We start from the raw sequence: 18,150 nt of genomic DNA, 5'->3' as shown, positions 1-18,150 counted from the left end.
TGGTTGTACCTAAGTTAAAATGCTAGTTACAAATTTGCTGCACAGTGTTCTTGGAGTGTGTTGGAGAAGATAAAGACAAAGAGCATGTCATTAGCATGATGGGTAGAGTAGCAGCAAGAGGATCTCGCATTGCAATCAGTTGTGTTTCTTATGCTTGTGTGTTTAAAAATAGAATGAGTCAGCCTGTGACATCAAGCAAAAAGATATGACAACTCTGCTGGTGATCACTGCAAATACTTCCCTACATATATCAAATTTTCTACTTGATTTGTTTTCAATTTTGTACTTTAAATTGAAAAAAATGAAATTTTAATTTTAGGTTTTGATGATTATAATGACTGTTGTATAGAAGTGTCTTAAAACATTTAGAAATGTAAAGTCAAAGATTGAGGTTATAATGTTTCTGTATTCTACTACACTGAAAAAAATCAGAAGACGTACTTTTTTTTTTCTTCTTTTATTACTTCTTTCTGCACTTCTCTTCTTCTGTTTTTGACTTTCTCAATTTTGTTTTTACTATATTGTATCTTATAATAAATTTGAATAAAAGTCAAATCAAAAAAAATATCCACAAGTCCATAAATACAATCATGTTTCTATTTTCACCAGCATATATTTATAATTTCTTAACAAAAAAAAAATGTTATAGAAAATGTGTTCTGAAATTTCCTTCCACAAATATCTGATGAGGAATTTTATTTCTAATCCCTGTGACTTTCTCTCTGTTAGTTGACTATTATTTAGAGGGAGATGACTCTCGTGCCCCTAGCATCTAGAGATCACTACATCAATAAGTAAATTACAGGAGCTTAAATTTAATTAATAATTATTTGGGATAATGTGATAATTAATCTAAAAGTTAGCAAATTCTCAACCATGAAACAGCATTGAATTTATTTATTAATTTTCTCAGTTACCAAATCCAGACCACACATGAGTACACACATAATCAGCTGAGGAACCAATATGTTTCTTCATTCTATCCACAATGAAAGAGTCCTACCAAGCATCCTAAAACAGAGCCAGAGGGGGAAAAACAGATTTTTAATGATGACTTGAAAGGAGGCAAGATGCCATATGAATCTGCATGACAGAAAGGGGAACAAATTCAATAAGTAGTCTGTAATTGTACTACATCCACATGAAGTAAATTGTGAGGTACCACTAGGCTCTGCCTTAGAAACAATGGTTGGAAACTAATCAAAAAGAAAAGCAACCTGGAATTAAGGGCAAACTTCCGAATAGTTAGGACAATTAACCAGTGGAACAGCTTGCCTCCAGAAATCATTGGTACTCCATCATTGGATATTTTTATGAAGAGTGTAGACAGTCATTTATCTGAAATGGTATAGGTTCTCCCACAGATGGTATTCAGCAAGTTCTGACCAGTTCTGGAGAACCAGTAGCGGAAATTTTGAGTAGCTCTGAGAACCAGCAAATACCACCTCTGACTGGAAATTTTACAGTGTCCTTCCCCTGCCATGCCACCAAGCCACGCCCACAGAAACGGTAGTAAAAAAAAATTGAATCCCACCACTGGGTTCTCCTGCTTGAGCAGGGGGCTGAATTAGATGACCTCCAAGGTCCCTTCCAGCCCATTCTATTTTAAGCTATAGTTTCTGGCTGTTTTTCAGTATCAGCTGTATATATTCTGGTTGTTGTGATTCCAACCTGACTTTGGACTGACACCTTGATTTGGATTGTGCTTGGAAACTCTGGACTTTTCCTGCCTCATGAACTCTCTTGTGTTGTGGGTTTAAGTTTGCATGGTGGGATTATTTCGATTGAGAAACTTTCAGGTGCCTTATGGACTCTTTGGCCATTGCTCTGTGCATTAGCATTGGTCTGAATGGCTGGTCTTAATTAGGACAGTTTTAATTTTTTTGTGAAGGGAATTGCTGAGAAATATTAATAAACTCACTAAACCACAGTTATGTGCGTGTGTAAGTGAGCAGGATAGCACATAGATTACATCCCGTAGTTCTGAAGGAACTGGCAGCTGTTATATCACAGAGCTGTCAAACTCAAGGCCCGCCGGCTGGATCTGGCCTGCAATGTGGTTGGATCTGGCCCATGGGGCCATCCCAGTCTACCCATGTTACTTTAGTCCAGTCTACTTGTGTTGCTTCAGCTCGGTCTACCTGAGGAAAAACCAGCAAAGCTTCAGCCTGGTCTACCTGATGCAAGAAGGAAATATCAGGCCACTGTAGCTTTGGCCCGGTCTACCCATTAGGCCAGTGTGGCTTTGGCCCAGTCTACTCAATGCAAAGAGGAAACATGACAGCAGTTTGGGAGTGGCATCATTAGTCAGCGACACCCACCCAGTCAGCTACGTCCCTCAGCTCCCCGAGGTCAACCACAGCCCTAATGCAGCCCTTAATGAAATTGAGTTTGACGCCCCTGTTATATCAGAATCATCTTTCATAAATCTTGGAACATGGGGGAATTACCTGAGGATTGGAAAAGAGCTGATGGGTTCCCATCTTCCAAAAAGGGAAAACAAAAAGCAAAAACAGGAAACCACAGACCCATCAGCCTAACAATACCTGGAAGATACTGGAAAAGATAATTAAAAAACCAGATCTGTGAAAATCTAATAACAAATAAAGTTATACTAAAAGACAGCCTGGGTTTGTTAAAAACAGATCATGTCAAATCAATCTTATTTCATTCTTTGACAAAGTGGCTTAATTAGTAGACTGAAATATTATGGACTTAGACTTGAGCAAGGCATTCATCAAAGTAGACCACAACCTACTTCTTGGTAAGTTAGAAAAATGTGGGATAGATAGCACCACCACCAGATGGATTTGTAACTGTCTGACAAACCGTACTCAACAAATAGACCTTAATGGTACTACATCTACATGAAGAGAAGTAAGCAGTAGGGGACCACAATATTCTGTCTTAGGCCCATACTCTTCAGAATAAATGATTTAGATGAGGGATCAGAAGGGGAACTTATCAAATTTGCAAGCTGGCAGAAATACCCAATACCCCAGAAGACAAGTTCAGGATCAAAAAAGATGTTGACAGATGTGAACAATAGGGCCTATCCAAGAAAATGTGGAGAAAAGCAAGGTTTTACATTTAGATGGGAAAAAACAAAAGTATAAGTATGGATTAGGTCAAATCTGGTTCAAAAAAATAACTGTGAAAGGGACCTTGTGGACAATCACTTAAAAATGAGCCAGCAGTGTGCAGTAGCAGCCAGAAAAGTTAATATAATCCTTGGTTATATAAACAGAGGCATAGAATCAAAACCACGTGAAATTTTAGGAGTGCTTTATAAAGCTTTAGTAAGGCCATATCTGGAATACAGCCTATACTTGTGGTCACTATATTGCAAAAAAGTGTTGAGACTTTGGAAAAAGTGCAAAGAAGAGCAATTAAAACGATTAAAGGACTGGAGACTAAAACATATGAAGAACAGTTGCAAGGTTTGGGTTTGACTAGTCTAGAGAAAAGAATGATTAAGGGAGTCATGACAGCAGTACTCCAATATTTGAAAGGCTGCTACAAAAAGTAGAGTGGGGTCAACTTATTTTCCAAAGCACCAGAGGGCAGGACAAAAAACAATGGATAGAAACTAATCTAGGAAAGAAGCAACTTGAGAAACTTTCCAACAGTGAGGACAATTAACTAGTGGAACAGCTTGCCTTCAAAAGTTGTGGGTGCTTCATCACTGGAGATTTTTAAGAAGAGACTGGACAAATAGGGTCTCCTGCTTGATCAGAGGTTTCGACTAGATCTAGAAGATCTCCAAGATCCCGCTCAACTCTATTCTGACTGAATTGAATTAATTTACTAATACTTTGAACATTTCTGTATCTTCCACAATTAAATATGTTTAGGCTAGATTTTAAAAAAGATTTCTTACTATTAATTATCAGTTCTCTTTGCTGTTTGTGACACCTCCAAATATAATATCATCTGTGAACTTAATTAATGTGCTGTTTATGTCTTCTTCCAGATCATTAACAAAGATTTATTATAATTAAGATTTTATGAAAGTAAAGTCTAGGAGAAAATTTCACCACTTTATCAATGAATATAAATGCTTTAAATATTTCTAATTAATCTATGATAAGTAATAAAAATATTTTTACTTTATCCAAATAATCTAGAAATCTGGTTTTTTTCAAACCATTCTCAATGGCATGAATGAGATTTTGCAATATAAACTTAGAATGGTTCTCTTGAAAATATAACATAATAAATCATAGTTCCAATGCAGTCACCAATGTAATAGGAATTCATTTAAACTAAATCATTATATGATTTTTTGGTTCCCCTATAGAAAAAATGCATTTAGAACTAAAATTATTCTGGAAAAAAGAGGAAATAATGTTTGACCAAATAAACTAGGAAATATTATGAAGCCCAGGAACAACTGGAATCAAAATAATATTTACTTTTGTATTTGGATTTAATCTGTGTTAGCTCCACTAGACAGATAAGACCAGGAAATCAATTCCACAGGAAGGCCAAATCTATTTTATTAAGATTGGCTATAATAACAGAAACTTACCTGCTGGCGCTCTCCCCCATTCTTATAACTCCTGTAAAATAGGGAGCTGTTACTTTTGCAATCTTTTTGAAGACACCGAAACACTGAGAAAAATATTTACATCCCACATAGAATTGCAAAACAATTCTATAATAATAAAGGAGAATATTTCTAAATCCAGGTTGAATTGTAGTGTCTTTGGTGCTCTCTGATCTTGGTTGCCTTCTTGCAGACCTTTCATTATGCAAACTAGGTGACATCATCAATGCTGGTAAGGAGTGGGGCAAGATGTTGTGGTTCACTGTCAGCCTGTGCAGACAGCAGCAGAATCGGACAGTGGGGAAGAATGTCAGAGAGTCTGGAGAGGACTCAGACGAGGGTCCTGCATTTGATGTAGAGATGGGGCCAGGGCCATCTGGGAGTGGGGTGCTGACTCCAGAGCCTTCGGAGTCTGGCAGCAGCGAGGTTAAGGAACAAGGGGAGCCTGTTCCCAGTCTGTGTGTGCACAGAGCTGCTAGAAGGCAAGAGCAGCTGAGACAAAGGAGTGACTTGGGAGTAAGGCTTGGAGGTGATTGCCCCTCCATAAGGTGTAAAGGACAGGCAAAGATGATGAAACCTTTGGGGGAATCAAAGTCATTTGTTCTGTTTGGATTAATCCTTGAAGCTCTGTGTGGACTTTGTACTTCTGTTGGTTTTTTATAATCCATTTGGCACTCTCATTATTGGCAGCAATTCAAAGGAAAGAAAGGTAGGTGCTTATCTTGAAGGGACTGTTTGGGACTCATTACTGGCTAGGAATGAAAATAATTCCCAGCATTGAAATAAAACAAGAGTTATTTTAACTAAGCATGTGCTTAATTACGGTCTTGGGGAACCTTGGTCAGAACACGAACAAGTTGAGAGAACACCAAGAACCCCTCAGCTCTATAAGATAACTTATTGGTAGTTAACTTCCTTCTATCCAGGACATAGCATACAAGTGATGCTTGAGCAGACTCCACAGGATTGTCTGGGATATGACACATCCACTTCACAACCTATTTTCCTTGCTACCTTCTGGGAGGAGGCTTCATGGTACCCGAACCAGAACATTTAGATTCAATCACAGTTTTGCTTTATGTAGCATCAACCTTGTGATCTCTCAAGTTTCTTCTTTTTGCTACATATTCAAAATGGATGTGTGTGTGTGTGTGTGTGTGTGTGTCTGTCTGTCTGTCTTTCTGTCTGTGTCCTGTGTGTCTTTGTCTGTGTGTCTGTCTACTAAAACACACATAACACATATGTATATGTATGTATATGTATAGTACACATATACACATTATACATGTAGACATGTATATATCTAGTATATATCTATCAAAACACATACAAAATACACACACACACACAAACACACACATACATACAGTGGAACCTCAGGTCGCAAACAGAATTTTCGGAAAAGTTTTGCTTCAGGTCGCGAACATATCTTCGGGTGGAGCTTTTCCTTGCTGCGGTGATTTCCACTTAGGTGCCTTTTTTTTTTTTGTCTGTGCATGCGCAGTCGGTCATGCTTCTGGTCATGTTTAAATCAAGTTGTGACCATAGTCCTGGAATAGATTATGGTTGCGAACAAGGTTCCACTGTATATTGTATATCTGTATTATATATGTGTTTTGATAGGTATATACTTTCTCTTAAGAGCAGGCAACAGAATTTCATTTTTAATGTAGGCCAGTGTGCTCACAGTAAAAATAATGACAACAAAACTTATCTTATCTTATAAGACTTTTACCTGCATTATGGAGAGAAACAAAAGTTTTTGGAATGCAAATAGATCCTTTTCTAGATATTGTTATATATAAATTGAATTCCATTACCAGGAGTAAGGAAATTTCAGGTTTTGTTTTTTGCTGGATATCTTAGCCTTTAGAGCAAACAACAACAACAACAACAAAAACCACATGACTGAAGAATTCTAACTTAAGGAAATTATTTGGAATGCAGAATTGCCCAGAACCAATAACTCTTCTAGGTAATGGAATACACACATTCAGTTTTCTTCCTTTCAGCCATATAGATTTCTGTCCCTATTATTAAAGAACCAAAACTCAATAAATTCTTGCTTATCTATGACAAATCAAAAAGAGAGCTATTAGCCATACAAGAGGAACTTTCTTGCTACATGAACAAACCAGACCTTAAATTAAGGATCCATTTTCAATTTCCAAATATTCTAAAATGATACCTGACTAATCTTCTTCTCATGCAGACTTCTAATTGTAAAACATTTAAGGAGTTCTTAAATCTGTCCTATATCATTCTGGAAAGCTATGATCAAATAGTGTGTATGCTGAAAAAGTAACCACAACACAATAAATAGTGTGAATTATCGATAACCCTGACTATTCTTTAGAATGAGAGATAATGAAGCTGAACCTCAATACTTTTGCCACCTAATGAGAAGACAGGATTCACTTGGGGAAAAAACTCTCTGATTTGGAAAAAAAATCAAGGTTAAAAAGAGAAGGAATATCAGAGGATAAGAAGGTTAGACGCAATTAACACGAATTTGGACAAACTCTGGAGGATGATGGAGGACAGTGGGATTTTATGGTGCAGGGTGTAATAAACAATATTGACATAACTTAACAAAAACAACAACAACAACAATAAATAATCCTCCTAATAAAAGCAGATCCAAAGGAATTAATTTACTTCCTGCATGTTTAAAACAGAATAATGGTATTTGCCTGTGATTATGTTGGCCTGTTTATAAAATATTCTGCAAAACTATTATCTAATAGTAAATCTAGACTAACTAGCTGTGAAATAAAATCATTCAATTCATTCTTTTAAAAATAGTTGAAGTAATCTGGATTATATCCAAATCCATTTTAGATTTTTTTTCTGCCATATTTTTAAAGAGACTGGTGGCTCATTGACACCAATGAACTCATAAAAGTATCTGATCCTAATCTATGAGATAAAGGATTAAATTATCTAAACTTCTCTAACTTCCTAATATACATAATTATTGGATATTTGATAATAGTTTCCCAGGGCCAAATAACAGCTACAAAACTATACATCTATAATTGACATAATAGTGTTAAATTGCTAGAGAAACATTCATGCAATACATTTCTAGGTATATATTTTTCAGAGTAAATCTTATGGCAGCCAAGGCTATTAACTACCCGATTTAGGATTTAGACATATTTTTTTAAACATTGTACAGCATATATAGCAGCACAGTAGTCTAAATCAATGAATTATAAGGGATAGCCTTGCATAAGTTAAGACTCTCAGTTTTAGACCTTAGAAACAATCAAAAGAGTACCTTGTTCACTCTCTTTCATTATCTTGTATACACACCATACCATACCAATAATATTTGTAAATGTATGCACGCATATTATTTACCATGTACCTTTCTACTTTGCAACTACTCAGTGTTGCTGAATAGGTGTGTGTTGCAGATTTTATTACTAGTTTTGACAGCAAGACAACTTTAATACACATGGAGGCATCTAGTGGAATTGAAAAACTTGATTAGAAAATGCTCCCACTGCAGATGTACTGTCTTCAATATGTGGGAGGGAGTCAAGAAAATTAATGGGTATCACAGTAAAATAGGCATACACATCCTGAGACTCAAGACTAAGTGTAGCCACTGAAAACCTCAAATGCATTCCTGAGAGACCTTCTAAAATTATCATTGGAGTTTTGATATGATCAAAGGAGAAAACTTGACCTTTAGTGATTGCAAGTTCAATTCCCCTTAGTGCCATTGTGTAAATGTATTAATATGATCACTTCCTATAAAAGGTTGCTTCATAAGAAAGTAAGGAAAACAAAGCAAAAATTAAAAACTCCCCCAAAAGAGGATTAGTTTGCTACTCATTGTTAAATTGATATAAAATGTTAGCTCTTTTCACAGCTGTAAAAAGACATTTCCGTTGTTAGTCAGTAATTTTCCCATACAGATAACCCTTCTATGTTTCAATTAATTTACACACAGTAGGACTCTTGTTTAGACCATTCAAGATATGACCATGACACTTGGATTCTTTGTGAGGATGATCTCCTTTAATTGAACATCATAAGGTAACAATAGAGGAGTCATGTGCAGCATAATCTGTTCATCTATGTGGAAAATCATTGATGCTAAAGAAACTTCATACTACTAGAATTATAAAACAATTGACATTGCCTAGATTTAGATCACAAGTTTAGTGTTTTTTTCCCCCTGGTACTTTTCAACATGCTAAGGTATGGCAAAACCAAGTAAATGCAAACATTATAGAGTTTTGTCAGAGATACCAGTTTATGACAGATAGATACAGATAATCTGGCAGAATCATTTTCACATGTGTTGAATTGCAAAACCCATAGTCCTCACACAAAAATTGCAGAATAAGGGTTGTCCTTATTCTGCAAATTGCCAATGTTGGGATTAGCTTTTAATTTTAACACTGATATTGCCAGTTTTTCCTAGAGACACTAGGAAGATGATAATCAAAATGAAATAAATTAAATTAATTACTGAACAAAAAGTTTATCTACTTATCATTCTCAAATATGGTTTGAATTACAGAAAACAGGATTCTGGATTTTCTTTTCTTTTTTCTTTTTTCTTTTTTGAAAAAGTCTCTCTCATACACATACACACACACAAATTTACATCTTAACTATATTTGAGAAAATTTCCTACCATCTAATTTCACTCATGAGAAGGAGATAACTGTGCATGTTGCAAATCCAGTGCCTGTTCAGAAATTAGCAAGCAAAGATTTAAAGCAGAGAACTTGGTCTGCATGATTTAGAACCCAAATGTACGAGATATCAATTTAAGACTGCATACAGCCTTTCTCAGTAAGAGTAACTGTGATGGACATCAGAGTTAGTATCTTGCTTCTTTGCACATTTCTCTTGCACATGCATTGTCTCACACATTTATAGACATACAGAAACGGACAATCTGAACGTCCCAGATCTCTGTCTATACTCTATTTTGTGGTAGTGATCAAAGTAGCAAAAAGAAATAGTAATAATACTTCAGTACTTTGCCATTTTGGAGCAAAATGTTCATGGAAATTATAGTATCAATTCTTAAACCATTGACAAGAAATTCCAATTTATAAATGTGAAAATTTTCAGCTCTGCATATCAGAGATAGATTTGAAAAATTCTTTTTCTAAGGCACGCATTAATACAATGCAATTTGCTTTGCTATTGCAAACAAATTTACTTCCATAATAAAAGAGGCTTCTGTTTTCTAAAAGATTGCTATAAATCTTTGTAGCATCCAAACAGATTTCAAACAGATAATCAGAGTTGGAAGGGACCTTGTAGATCGTCTAGTCCAACCCCCCACCCAAACATCATTTCTGACAAATGGCAGTCCAATCTCTTCTTGAAAGTCTCAAGTGATGGCGCTCCCACAACTTCCGAGGGCAAGCTGTTCCATTGGTTGATTGTTCTCATTGTCAGAAAGTTTCTTCTTATTTCCAGGTTAAATCTCTCCTTGTCAATTTCCATCCATTATTCCTTGTCTGGCCTACAGGTGCTTTAGAAAATAGCTTGACCCCTTCCTCCCTGTGGCAGCCCCTCAAATATTGGAAGACTGCTATCATGTCTCCCCTGGTCCTTCTCTTTACTAGACTAGTCAAGCCCAGTTCCTGCAACCATTCGTTGTATGTTTTAGCCTTCAGTCCCCTAATCATCCTGGTTGCTCTTCTCTGTACTTTTTCTAGAGTCTCAATATCTTTTTTATAATGTGGTGACCAAAACTTGATGCAGTACTCTAGGTGTGGTCTTATTAAGGCTTTATAGAGTGGTATTAGTACTTCCCTTGATCTTGATTGTATCCCTCTGTTAATGCAATTTAGGATTGCATTAGCTTTTTTGGCTGCTGCTGCACACTGTTGGCTCATATTTAGCTGGTTGTCCACTAAGACTCCAAGATCCCTCTCATAGTTACGCCTATTGAGCCTGGTTTCACCCAGTCTATATGTGTACTTTTGATTTTTCTTGCCTAAGTGTAGGACTTTACTTTTCTCTACATTGAATTTCATTTTGTTAGATACAGCCCAGTGTTCTAGTCTGTCAAGATCCATCTGGATCTTGAGCCTATCTTCTTGGGTGTTAGCTATTCCTGCCAGCATAGTATCATAGTATCATAGTACCATAGTAAATGTGGTAAATTCCCCTTTTATTGCCTCATCTAAGTCGTTAATGAAGATATTGAAGAGTACTGGGCCTAAGACAGAACCTTGTGGCACCCCACTGCTTACTTCCCTCCGTGTAGACTTAGACCCATTAAGGACTACTCGTTGAGTACAGTTTGCCAGCCAGTTGCGAGTCCATCTAGTGGTGGTGCTATCTATTCCACTTTTTTCTAGCTTATTAAGTAGGTTGTGGTCTACTTTGTCGAATGCCTTGCTGAAATCTAAATATATTATGTTCACAGTATTTTGCTGGTCTACTAATTTAGTCACTGTGTTGAAGAATGAAATAAGATTGTTTTGGCATGATCTGTTTTTAACAAACCCATGCTGATTGCTAGTTATTACTTTACTTGTTTCTAGATGTTGGCAGATCTGGTTTTTTATTATCTTTTCCAGTATCTTCCCGGGTATTGATGTTAGGCTGATTGGTCTATAGTTTCCTAGGTCTGTTTTTTTTCCCTTTTTGGAAGATGGGAACCACATTAGCTCTTTTCCAGTCCTCTGGTAGTTCCCCGGTGTTCCGGGATTTTTGAAAGATATGGTGCAGTGGTTCTGAGATGACCTCTGACAGGTCCTTTAAAACTCTGGGATGTAATCCATCAGGCCCCGGTGATTTGTTTTCATCAAGATCAGACAGGTGTTCTCTTTCTATTTTTTTGCTTATTTTAACTTTTATTTCTGGTCTGTCTTTTACAGTTATATTTTTGGTGGGTTGAGCTATAGTTTCCTTTTGCGTGAAGACAGATGCAAAGAATGAGTTAAGCAGTTCTGCTTTCTCTCTGTTGCCTGTTACTTCCTTGCCATTTTCTCTGTTTAGTGGATCAAGTGTTTCCTTGATTTTTTTCTTGTTATTTATATGTTGGAAGAAACTTTTTTTATTATCTTTGACTTTTGTTGCAAGTCTTTGTTCATTCTGAGCCTTTGCTATCCTGACTTTGTCTTTGCAGATTCTGGCTATCTGCTGATATTCTGCCTTAGTTGTATGTCCTTCTTTCCATTTTTTGTACTTGTCCTTTTTTTTTTTTTCAATTTGCCAGAGAGATCTTTGTGCAGCCATGCTGGTTTCTTCTTGGATTTCTTGTTTTTGTTTCTCAGTGATATTGTGCTGGTCTGGGCTTCTATGATCATACTTTTTAGAGTTTCCCAAGATTCTTGAGTTGTTTTCCTCTTTAGGATTTTCATTGATGGAATCTTTCCCAAGTTCTCTCTGAGTTTATTGAAATCAGCTCTTTTAAAATCCAAGACTCTGGTGTAATTATGTTCTGTTGGTTGTGTTTGTGTTATGTTGAATTCTAGTATGACATGGTCACTCTCACCCAAGGTTCCTGCAGTTTCAACTCCCTCTATCACTTCTTCTCTGTTTGTAAGAATTAAGTCCAGTATGGCTGTCCCTCTAGTTTCACCCTCTACCTTTTGGACAACAAAGTTGTCAGCTAGGTTGGTTAGGAACTTATTTGATTTCTCACTTAGTGCAGAATTAGTTTTCCAATTGATATCAGGATAATTGAAGTCTCCCATTACTATTGTTGTGTGTTTCTTGCATATGTTTGTTAGTTAGCTGGCAAAAAGGACATCTATATTTTCTGCTTGATTGGGTGGCCTATAATATACACCTATGGCCATGTCATTCTTTTTTTCTTTTATATTGATCTGTTCTGTCTCACTTTTCTTCTTTCCCAAAAGATGAAAGAATACAAACTCACACAAACACAGGCAGGCAAGCTGGCTCGGACTTCACAGAGTTAATTCTTTGGAACTGATAATATCCTTGGCATTCCAACACGCTCTGCCTGCCAAGTCCGAACTGATAACAAATAAAAATCTATTCACAGAAAATTACAAGGCAGTCCACAAAAATCATTCACAAAGAAAATCTGAAGTAAGATTAAACTTTGTCCCGTATAAAGTTCCAGCCGAAAACACACCCACTTTTATCCCCTGTGGGGTGTGGCTCAATGACTCAGCTCACTCTCTGACCCTTCCACGCCTCCTACGTTGCTGCTCACATTTCTCCCTACGACGCTGCTTAGGATCAAGCCAACACTCTTCCTCTTTACTCCCTGTCAGGGGCTGCTCCTATATGCCTTCCTCCTGATTAATCTCAGGCTGTTCCTCTCGGTTGTCTGATGAAACCTGAGGCATTATCAGGGAGGAAGGCATTACCAGAGAGGAAGGTCCTGGGGAGGAAGGCATTTCCAGTTCCTCCTCCTCATCTTCCAGGTCTTCTTCCTCTGACAGCATAGGCTCGGGAATCGGGGGCCACAACACTGACCCATATGCATTCTAGGAGGTTTTCATCTTTGGTTTCATGCATTTCTGTAGCAATATAGTGGTCCTTTACATACAGTGCAACTTCACCTCCTCTTTTATGGGGTTTGGTTTTTTTTGAATAGTTTGTATCCTTCTACCAATATGTTCCAGTCATGGGTTTCATCCCATCAAGTTTCTGTTATTCCAACTATATCATATTTACCTTCATGTATTTGTAGTTCTAGTTCACCCTGTTTGTTCCCCAGACTTTGTGCATTTGTATATAGGCACTTGAGATCTTTATGTCTGACACTGTGTTTACTCTCTACATAACCTGTGTTGTGCCTGCCTGCCCCTACTTTCTTGCCACCTGTTTGATTAATGCACATGGTATGGCACTCAGTATTAAATGCTTGGTTTTGGTTGGCATCAAGGTTGATAATCTTACCTGAACAAACATCTATTTTGCATGCACTGGTATCCTTATTAGTTTTAGATTGCTGGGGACAGAAATGTTCTGAATCCATTTATTCTCTGTCCCCGCTGTTCAGTTTAAATATTTATCCAGGAAATCTGTGAATTTAATGCCAAGTAACTCAGTCCCTTTCTTTGATGGATGCAAACCATCTCTTTTTGTACATTTTTTCATTGGACCAGCTGCTGACATCATGGGTAATAAAACCAAAGCCTTCCTTTTTACACCACTCCTTTAGCCACACATTAAACTCTGCTACACGCTGCCCTTTCCTTTTTTGTTCCTTGTATACTGGTAGAACCTCTGAAAAGATAAGCCTACAGCCCATATTACTAAGTTCATACCCCAAGCTCTGGAAGTCTTTCTGAACAGAAAGTACATCCTTCTGGGATAGATCATTTATACCAAGATGTATAATAGCATCAACATTACAATCCTTGCTAATGCCAACATCACAGTCCTTGCTAATGCCAACATATCACAATCTGAAAAAGGCCCATGGAAGTTGTGGAAAATTCAATACAAGTCCTTCATGACTAGGTATTTAATTAAAATATGGAAAATCACAGAGGTTATGAACCTGGACAGTTGATTGTACAATGATAATATGATTTGTTTCCTTGTAAATAAGAAAAACTCGAATACCATATTCCATCCATAGCAATGCCCTTTAAATTTCTTCTCCTTTGAAAATAACTTTGAAAATAAATTATCTTTCCTTAAATTGAATAGCCGTAGAAAAAGAATAAAGGGTATTATTTTCTGTGTGGTTTTAACATGTACTTTAACAAATATCTCTAGATATATTTGCTATATCTCCAGTTTTCTGCAGTGCGAGATATAGATGAGGCTGACCCCAGATACTTTGTGTCCTGAAGCAAGATGCAGTCAGGCTGGCAGTTGAATCTCTGACACTGATTGATAGGTCAATGCCCTTAACTGCCCAGGGGAGCAAATAGTAAATTTAGGAGGTATGAAACAGGCACAGCTTTGTCCTCTAATATTTTGCCTCCAGTCTTTATCCATGCACACACACTACCAGCCTCTTGCCTGAAATAGCAGCTTCTCTCTGCTTCCTTGAACATACAAAATAAAGTCTATAAAGTCCTACGCAGATTAGAGTGCCATATAAATAGCCATTAAAAAAAGCCTAGTGCTTTTAAATATCCTACTTTTACCAGTGAGGTAAATCCTGGAAAATCAAAGAGGATGTAGCAACTTGCATTTCCTTCAGTATTAAAATATTTTCCTGGAAGAGTTTTTTTCTACAGCTGAAGCCACAAAAGATTTTATAATCTCAATTTAAATCTGATAGAAAGGATATTTTGTAGATGTTATTCTTTATAATCTGTGTATCATTATACTGCTATTTGGTGAATTTGTCCTTACATAGCAAAAAAAATTGCATTTCAATATAAAAGGGCTGTTTATTTTTTAAAAGAAATCTGAAAAATCTGGATTTTTCCTTTTTCTTTAATGGGTGTTAGAACAAATTTCAGAAGTTCAAAGATGTCAAAACAAACTTTTTATCTCTTTCAAAGAAGGGTACTGGAAAAGGAACGGAATTTATACTATTAGCTATTGCATAAAATGAAATGAAATATATGGCTAGCCGGTACAACTCTTATTGGTAACATGAAATATTTTATTTTGCTTCTCTAGGATAGAATTTAATTAAATCTAATTTATATGCCCACAATTTTAGCCAGTGGACACTGGAGACCACTGGAGACCATATCATGAACATATAGATTGCAAATTCATTAAATGGTTATCAGAACAGATAAGACCAGTCATAAAACATTATTATCAGAAACAAACTGCTGAAGGTACCATTCCCTCAGGCTTCACAATATGCTCTGTTTCTGTACCATTGCATCCTACAAAACAAATTTAAAAAGCACTGGTACCCAACATTTGTTTTATTGTTGTTGTTGAAGAATGCATATGGAGCCCAAAGCCATTCTTAAAATAATATTCCTTTGTTGCTACTTCTTTTCTTTTAAAGAGGAAGAAGAAGTCTGGTTTTATTCATGTAAGGAAAGCAGCCTAAAGGGGCCCAATGCAGTGTCCCCAAATGTAGTCTACAACCAAATGCTGTATGAAAAGCAAGATACAGTAATAAAACTGTCCTCCTATTTTTTGAACCTAAGATTGTGGAACATCTGCTAAGTTATAGCTATGTCATTGTCTCAAATTCAGGCAGGCATTACTTGTAAATCAGTTCAAAATCCTGAACTGGAAAGAAATGATATGGCAAATGGGAAGGGCAGGAAAAAGGAACTAAAAAGTACAGTAAATATGAAGAAAAAGAGAAAATGTTCCCTTTAATAAAAATGGAGATTGTTAAGTAAGCAAATCAATTAAAAGGCAGTAGGAAGCATAAATAAAAATAATACACACGTACACATTACACATTAATATATACATGTGTGTGTGTGTATGTGTATGTGTATGTATATGTATATGTATATGTATTTCATTTTGGATCCCAGGTAAGTGCAGTGCCTACACAGAGGCTTGGGGAGGGAGAAACATGAGCCTCCCAAAGGCTCCAGAAAGCCAAAAATGGGCCCATTTCTGGCTTCCAGGGAGCCTCCATAGCCCAGGCAGGCTCTTTTCACCTTCCTGAAGGCTCAAGGAAAACCTCTGGAGCCTGGGGAGTGTGAAAACAGGCCTCCCTGAAGTTCCGAAAGGCCACATTTTCAGCCTCCAGAGGGCCTCCAGAGCCCGGAGAGGCCATTTTCACCCTTCCAGAGGTTCAGGGAAAGCTTCTGGAGCCCAGGGAGGGTGAATATGCCCCCTGCTGTGGTGCAGGAGGCTGACTAGGCCACTCCCACCATGGTCATGGCCACCCAACAGCCAGGCAGAGAACTGGTTGCTAAATTTTTTGAAGCCCACTCCTGGCTACACTCATTGAAAGTAGACAGTTTATAACAGTGGCCCCCAACCTTTTTTGTGCCACGGCCCGGTACTGGCATCACAAAATGATCCGTGACCCGGTACTGGCATCAGCACACATGGCAAGGCAAGCCGAGCGACCGGCCAGCCAGCCGTCCCCCGCTTCTCCCCGCCACCTTCAACTCCTTCTTTGTACCTTTGTCGATGGGCTTCGGGACGGCTTCGGGACGGTTGTTCGGCTCGCCTTGCCTTGGGTGCTGAAAGAACCCTCGCACCTTAGTTTTGTTCGAAGCCGCCCCCCCCCCCTTCGATGAAACTAAGGTGCGAGGATTCCTTCAGGACCCAAACGCCGCTTTTCAACTGGAAAAGCTCACCGGAAGCACTTTCTCATCAAAACAAGATGGCAGCACCCAGCAAACCGGTGGCCCAGTAGAAAATGTTCCACGGACCGGTACCGGTCTGCGGCCCGGTGGTTGGGGACCCCTGGTTTATAACATTTTTTTTAAGCATTAGATTTCCATAACTTGAAGAGATCTGAATTAAACATTTTAAAATCTTTATTTTTAACAGATAACAGGAACAAAATCATATAAGGAAATAAGGACTGGTCTCCTGAAAAAAAAAATCCCAATTGCCCAGTCTAAATGTACATATGTAGATTGCTTGACTATGATAGTAATATGACAGTGGGATAAAAGTTAAGAGATTGTCATACAGATTCAGATATTGTTACACAATTATGTCAGGATTTAAGTTACATAATTTGTGTTCTGATATGATGGCATATGTGATATCCTTTGTATATCTCCTCTTGAAACTCAGAAGACATGTAGTAGTGCATCTGATAAGCACAAGCAATAGCACTTAGACTTATATATCGCTTCATAGTGCTTTACAGTCCTGTCATATTACAGTCCCAGCATATTGCCCCCAAAAATCTGGGTCCTTATTTTACCAACCTTGGAAGGCTCAGTCAACCTTGAGCAGGTCAGAATCGAACTCCTGGCCATCAGCAGTTAGCCTGCAATACTGCATTCTAACCATTATGTCAACATGGCTCTTTACTCCTTATAATCATTGACCCAAAGAACCTGCAAATTAAAATAGGAGTGAACATTAATCCAAGATAGTAGGTAACTAATATATGCATTTTGTATAAAAAAGGAAAGAAGGTGAAGACGAAGGAAAGAATACTTCACCTCAAAGAATGTCTTACTCTCGCTGTATAGTGATTTGGAGAGGTAGAGATATTAGGAAATGGAAAGAAAACACTATAGTCTTAGAATGTCAAATGTTCAACAAGCAGCATCCTAAGGGAGGGTAAAATAAGGACAGGCCACTGAAAGCAACATCAAAGCCCATCCCTTTTCCACAAATGTTGTGATGTCACACAAGTGCTCCAAAGGCACAAAGTTGGAGTTTTGAAGCAGAACTTTCTGCAAATATTCATGTCTATAACTCAAAATATTCATGTCTATAACTCCAATTTGTCAACACATAAGAGGTTATCTGTGCACTTTTAATGTTTATTTTTTAAAAAATTAAGAAATCACATATACAAAAATTTAGCCTTAGTTACATACTTCTGCTTGCTGGGACATCACATGCATAACAGCCTTCTTCTCCCTCTTGTGAGAGCATTTGGAGATTTAATTAATTAACGTCTGTAAAGCATGGTGAGATTGTTGTATGATTAAGTGAACTGGTTCTCCAGTTCCCCAAGTGATTCTACATTGCCAGAAGCAAACTCCTGTCTATTATCAGCAGGCAGGCAGCCAACTAAATAATGACAGCAAAAGATT

The sequence above is a fragment of the Notechis scutatus genome, chromosome Z, assembly GCF_049901735.1.
Source record: "Notechis scutatus isolate UNSWTSFEM ecotype Mainland chromosome Z, rNotScu1.2, whole genome shotgun sequence".
In the NCBI taxonomy this organism is placed as follows: domain Eukaryota; kingdom Metazoa; phylum Chordata; class Lepidosauria; order Squamata; family Elapidae; genus Notechis; species Notechis scutatus.
Note: the sequence above shows the minus strand (reverse complement) of the source record.